This window comes from Lipotes vexillifer, unplaced genomic scaffold, assembly GCF_000442215.2.
Source record: "Lipotes vexillifer unplaced genomic scaffold, Lipotes_vexillifer_v1.1 scaffold1038, whole genome shotgun sequence".
In the NCBI taxonomy this organism is placed as follows: Eukaryota; Metazoa; Chordata; class Mammalia; order Artiodactyla; family Lipotidae; genus Lipotes; species Lipotes vexillifer.
This window is the reverse complement of record NW_006780148.1, coordinates 1,234,584-1,241,197: the sequence shown is the minus strand read 5'-3', so window position 1 is coordinate 1,241,197 and position 6,614 is coordinate 1,234,584.

Below are 6,614 nucleotides of genomic sequence, written 5' to 3'. Positions count from 1 at the left end.
GCTTACAGACCCCACCTGGGGCTGCCTCTGGCACATGCAGGCTGTTGGGCAATGACCCAGAAGCAGCCGTGTCAGTGAAGAGGCAACTTTATCAGCAGAAGCTACAAAAGACCTCTGCTCACACACTTCAGATAATGGCTGCCACTGCCCTGGGACTGGTCATGACTGCCCCACCCAGAGGGTCTCTTCAGCTTCATGGCTCCCTGGGGTATGTGCTGGCGTGTGGAGGGCCATTCTAGATCATAGACCTAGGCCACATCCATGAAGGGATGACTCACCTTCTGCTCTGCTGTAAGGATGAGTTTTAATATAATTTTAAATAACTGGACACTTTTCTGTGCATTCACCTAGAAAATAAAAAGCCTTTAAAGTCAGGACTTTACAGAAACTGGAGAAAGCACATTAGGTCTGGGGAACTGTCGTCAATCACTCACAATCCAGCACGTGCCACCACAGCTCTTGGGAGCTCTTCTCCCCAAACACTGGCTGCTGAGTGAGGTGGTCGGGCCTCCCTTCTCCTTTCTGGAGCCTCAGCAAGAACACAGACCCTTTTCATTTTAAGGATTTTATTTCTAATCATCATGTGGATACAGGGTTTAAAAAAACGAATCTGCCAGAGTTACAAAGGTTCCAAAGTCTTGAAAAGCTAGGACACAATGGCCCTAGTATCATTTCTGACTTCTTCCTGAGATGGTAACTGGCAGCCCAGTTAGATTTCTGTTGCCTGTTTTTTTTTTTGTTTGTTTGTTTTTTCCCTTGCGTTATGCGGGCCTCTCACTGTTGTGGCCTCTCCCATTTGCGGAGCACAGGCTCCGGACGCGCAGGCTCAGTGGCCATGGCTCACGGGCCCAGCCGCTCCGCGGCATGTGGGATCCTCCCGAAACGGGGCACGAACCCGCGTCTCCTGCATCGGCAGGTGGACTCTCAAGCACTGCGCCACCAGGGAAGCCCTGTTGCCTGTTTTTATTTCAGAAAGTGGAGTTCACCAAACCTCTCGCTTTCCTCTGTTCCAGTCTTTCTGGAGACCAAGACAGACCCTTTCTTTCTTTCTCTTATGACAATAGATTTCACTGGAATTCCAAATGATTGTTTTCTCAAAATTCACCAAAAAAACCCCCCAAAAAACAAAAAAAACTTCTGTCTTTTTCCCAGATACTTGACAACATGCTGGACGGATGGTAGAAGCCTAGCAGACCATATGTGTTGATGGACGGACTGAAAATTATCTGGGCACACTTCATTTTTGGAGTCTTCTCAGTACAGACTGAACGACTTGTTGCTTTGTTGCTCCAAGGTTGCCCTGAGCAGCCAGCCTATGGGGTTCTCCATCAGCAGCTTGGTAGGAAACAATGTTCTTCAGCAGCCTTGATGCAACTGGCAGGGTAATGGCCATAGACTCCCTTTGTTAACAGGAGGCAGGGGTATTAGCTGTACTGTTTCTGGATGTTGGCAGAAATGTGGTCCTGCCCTGTGGTCCTTCAGAGCAAAACTTGAGGTTGAATCTCTTTTGTTGGGGTAGATAAGGCAGTGTATTCAGCTCCATGGAAAACAGACAGGAGGACTCTGACAGATGGGGAAAGGGTCACGCCCACAGCAGGGGGTCAGCCTAGAAGTGGGTACTATAGCAACCCACTGAGAATTACCCAGTGGATTAAAGGATGGTTGGATTCACTGGGTCTGCCCCCGCTGAGTCTTTGTCAGCCAACAGACAAGAGGCTGGTTTGCAGCTGTGTGATTTGACAATTTGGTTGGGTTCAGACAGCTCTGTGCTGTGGAGATGACATTACTCCTGGGTCTCACTGCATGTATGTATGTAAACTAATGGCACACCAAGGAGAAAGGCAATGGGAGCCACCCACTCTACATGCAGTCAACAAGCAGCGAATTTCTGTGTGTGTGTGTGTGTATAGATTTTAAAAACAATAAAAACACTGACTAAAATTCAGTTTGCTTTTTATTATTTTCATGCTCCAACAGTTCCAAACAATGTACAGTGATAAAATACTCCTCCCTCATAGAAGCAGACTTCTCCCACCCCCCCTCCTCCCACCCTTGGTATAACACTGGGATAAACAAGCACCAGGTGGGACAATTATAAATCAGCAAGAGAGTAAACAGAAAGCAATGACTCCTGAGATAAGATAAAAAAAAAATTATCCCCAAAACTCTGCTTCGTGAAGTTTACAGAAGGTTGATATGTATGCTATGGGCCTTTCTCTTGTTTAGCTTTGTGTTTTGGTGTCCTATTGCTGCTTATAAACCACCACCTCCCCCCAACATTTAGTGCCTTAAAACAACAATCATTTATCTGCTCACAATTCTGCAATTTTGGCAGTGCTCAGTGAGGATGGCTCATCTCTGTTCCATGTGGTGTCTGCTGGGCTTGAACCTTCCTGGAGGGCTTTTTCACTCACAAGTCTGGTACCTCAGCTGAGAAAAGCTGAACATCTAGGGGCTAGTCAGGCATCTCTCTCTTTCCATGTGGTCCCTCCACATAGCTTGGACTTCCTTACAACATGGTGGGCTCTTCTTATGTGGTGGCTGGCTTTCCCCAGACTGCAAAACAGGTTTCAGGCTTGCTTAATGTCTGGTCTTGGGAGACCTCAAACATTATTTCTGCCACATTCTATAGGTCAAAGCAGTTACAGGGCCATCCCAGATTCAATGAGAAGAAAAAATAGACTTCACTTCATGATGGTGATATTGTTGTGAACATCTTTGGAATCATCTACCTCACATTGTTTTCTCTGTCATAACAAGGCATTGTATGCTTTCACATTGTCTTTAATGGTGATAAATTTTATCAAGTTGGAAAAAGTTAGGTCTCAATGTGACCTCTTAAAAATTAGACCCTTAAAATTATCATCATGCCTGGGTTCTGAATGGGAAGATGGTCTCTTCACAAATTGCCAAGAAGAAACAAGAGACTATGGGGCTCCTAATGTAGCAGTGACATTTGAGAGAAAATACTAGGATTAGCCAAAACCTAAAATCCAAGTTAAACGTTTGGTCTACTTTCTGAGAAAGAGTCAAATGGCCCCTGAATTTTGGTTATTACCTCTGGGTATCAGACAATCCCCCACACTTTGATTTACACCCTTTAAAACCAGTATTGTTGGAAGCAGACTGACCACAGAATACTTGTGAGGGCCAGAATGTGAGAGTCAGATACTTTCAGATACTTAATGTATAATACACCTGTTGAGGGTTGCTATAAATTTCACCCTAGGTTAGAGAACCGCATCTCAGTCCAAACAAGATCCATCTAAGAGTGGAGACACATCAGAATGACTCCCTTGCCTTTGCCAGACAGTGAATCCATCTATACGGGTACAGAGCTTTGGTTTGGAAAGTATTTTCAAGCCCACTGTCTTACTTTCCTCTCACTATAAATAACCCGGTGCGCAGGTAGGCAGTCGTGTGAACGCCCACAGTCTGTACTGCATAAACAGCAGAATAGAGGTCATGGGCTCCCTAGGTCACAGGAGAGCCTGGATGCAGCCGCTCTCCTAACTCTTCTTCCTCCAGGATGCTCCTCGTCTTCCGGAGCAAAAGGCCTCCAGGCTCCTGACATCTCTGCCTTCAGGTCTGGTCTGATGGCCTCTTCTGCCTCGCCGGCCTGTGGGTTGAATCCTGAGCTTGTAGGCGAGTTCAGTCAGCTCCCAGTGTCAGTTACCACAGCGAGGTGGGGCCTGGCTCCTGGTCTTAAAAAGGAGGTTGGGTGGGCGGCATCCCTGTAGCTGGAGCCCAGACTTTCTCTCCTAAGAAGACCAAGAAGTTAAGTGGGCCTGCGTCACAGTCTTTGGCCTCCATCACCCTCCTCAATGCCCTTAATTTTCCTCTCAGAGCAGAAAACACTTTGTGTCCCTTTACGCCCCAAACGTTCGGCCCCTCACTTGGCCAAAGGGACAGCTGGGGCCAGGGCTCTTCCTCTCCCCTTCCAGTTCCAGTTCGTCCTCACACTCCAGCGGGTTCCCATTTTTGTTCACCCCCAGCCCCTCCTCTCTTCTCTCCCAAGCGCCCCGGTACCAGCTCCCACCCCCACCCCCTCTACCCCCACTTCCGTTCGCCCCTCTTCTATCCCCACGGCGCCCGGGCTTTGTTGCCCGGGCTTGTTTCTAACTCGAGAGCGTCGCCCGGCTCGGAGCCAGGTCACGTGCGTTAGTGACAACCTCTAGCAGGGCGGCCCCGGGCCCCCCGCGCCGCCGATTGGTGAGCCGGGCCTGGCGCGGCCCCGGGGCGGGGCGGGGCGGGGTGGGGCGGGGCTGCCCGGCGGGCGGGCCCGACGGGCGGGCACAGCGGCCGATCAGCTGTTCCGAAGCTGCACAACAACAAAAGGAACAAGACGGGCCGGCGGCGGCCAGTGGCGCGGCCACAGGAGGGCTGGACCGGCCCTGCGCCCCGAGCCCCGCGCCCGCCGTCCGGGAGCCGCAGCTACCTCAGCCGCCCCGCGCCGCCAGCGCACCGGTTCCCGCCGGTCCCCGCCAAGCCGGGCGCCCACTGCCTTCGCCGCCCGTCCGGCTGCTGGTCGGGCCCACGTAAGTGCGGGCGGGGCCGGCGTCCAGGGCCGCTCGCGCCCAGCCGCCCCGCGGCGTTGCCCGACCCGCGCGCTCCGCCCTCGGGTCGGCCCGCGAGCCGCAGTCAGTGCGCTCCCGGCCTCCGCTGCCTCCGCTCGCCACCGCGAGCCGGCCGCCCACCCGCTCGGCGGACCCTTGTTGGTCCCGGGGTGAGGGCGGAGGCGGCGCCCGGACACGGGCCGGCCAAGCCCCGGCGAGGGCCGGCGGTTGGGTGTTCGGTTTCTGCATCCTCCCCAGACCGTGGCCTGTTTTCTTGGCCGCGGCGGGACCTCCTCCTCTCTCTCCTCCTCCTCACTCCCCTCCACTCTTCCTCCTGCCCTCCGCCGTTGGACTGGAGCTGCCCGCTGAGGACTCGGCTTCGGAGCCCCCGGCTCCGGAGGAGCGAGCGCGGCCGCCGCCCCGGGACGCATCTCCCCCAGGCCCGCGGCGCCGCCGCTGCTCTTCCCGCAGCCCTCCCAGAGCAGGGTCGCGCTCGGCAGCGCAGCGGCTCAGTTACCCGGCGACCGGCGTCCGCCGAGTGTCCGCCTGTCCGTTGCATGTTCCTTGACCCTGCTCGATCTTCCACATCACTATTTGAGGTTGCACGTGTGGAAAGAGCAGTTTCCCTGCCCATCACAATTAAAACCCTCATCGTTTTGATCACTCGCGCTGATTGGGTGCTTCGCATGTGCCATATACTATGTGAGGACTTTACATGCGTTATCTCAAATTGATCCCCACAATAACCCTCTGAAGTAGGCTGTATTACGCATAGGAAACCTGAGGGCCCAGAGAGATTAACTTACTCAAGACTACACAGACAATTAAAGCGAATTGGGTTTTCCCTTTAAGAAGTTACAGATGAATTTTACTTAGGGATTCCTTGTTTTTATTGTATTTCCTAATTACACCTGCTCATTATCTTCTATGTTAATTCCAGTTTAGAGTAGATTTAGGATGAGCTCCCCTCCCCCCCTTCCATCATTCGGAAAAGAACCTTTTCTGAATACAAAGTAGTTTTGGGAAAGGGGAGTGGAAAGCGACCCATGGGATCATTGAACAGAGGTAATAATGAGGTGCCCCAAGATCTTGAAATCACTTGCTTGGTAATTGAAATATATATTTCATTGCAGATGTGAAAAGCATTAGGAAGCTTTTGCTTTTAAGTCACAGCCACTGTAATCCTGAATTGGCAGCATAATTTTCAAAGGCTCCTGCCTGGAACCAGGACCTTACTAATTTCTATGACTAAGGTCTCGTTTGTTTTTCCATCCTGTCTTTTGTTCTTTTTTGTGAGTGCTCCATCGATTGCTCATAGCTCTCTTGGGAATGGTCCCACTTTCAAAATTTAAGGTTAACAGGCTGTGAATTACCACTTACTGCTGTCTTTGTCCGCTGTCATTCAGCCTTCAGAGCCAACCTGGTGGATCCTGGGGAGAATAACCCCCTTGTAGCCAGTTGAATAGGCTGGGTAGAGTGGAACAAGCAAAGACAACTTTCTTGGCTTGGTTTTAATGCAGTTTAAAATTTATTTAGAATCACTCGAATCAGCATGTTTATTTTTCTAAACTAGTGAGAGAACGATCATTTTGAGGCTGCTTTTTGATGACGATGTGTTAATTTAGCCACTTGATATTTCAAAACTGTCAAGAAGCCACAAGTGTACACATAGTTAGAAGTTAAATCATCAGAGTATTTTTTGTTGTTTTTTTTTTTTAATTTAAAATGTTGTTTTGGAGCCGCCTACTGGCAGCCAAAAGCAACAGAAAAGTGCTGTTTTCTGAAGTTCGTAGAGCCAGAGTTGAGGCTGGAAGGAGCCTGAGAGATCCTGTGCTGGGGTGGGGTGTGGGGGGCGGGCAGAGGGGAGCAAGGCCCTTGGGACCAGACACACACTCTAATGCTGGCCCTAGCGCTGACCAGCTCTGTCGCTTTTGAACAGGTTACTTAATTTCTGAGTCTGTTTCCTTATTAGTCAAGTGGGACAAATAAGTACCTCAAGTCTGTCACATATAATAAGCATTCAGTAAATTGTAGCTCTAATTTTTTTTTTTTTTTTTT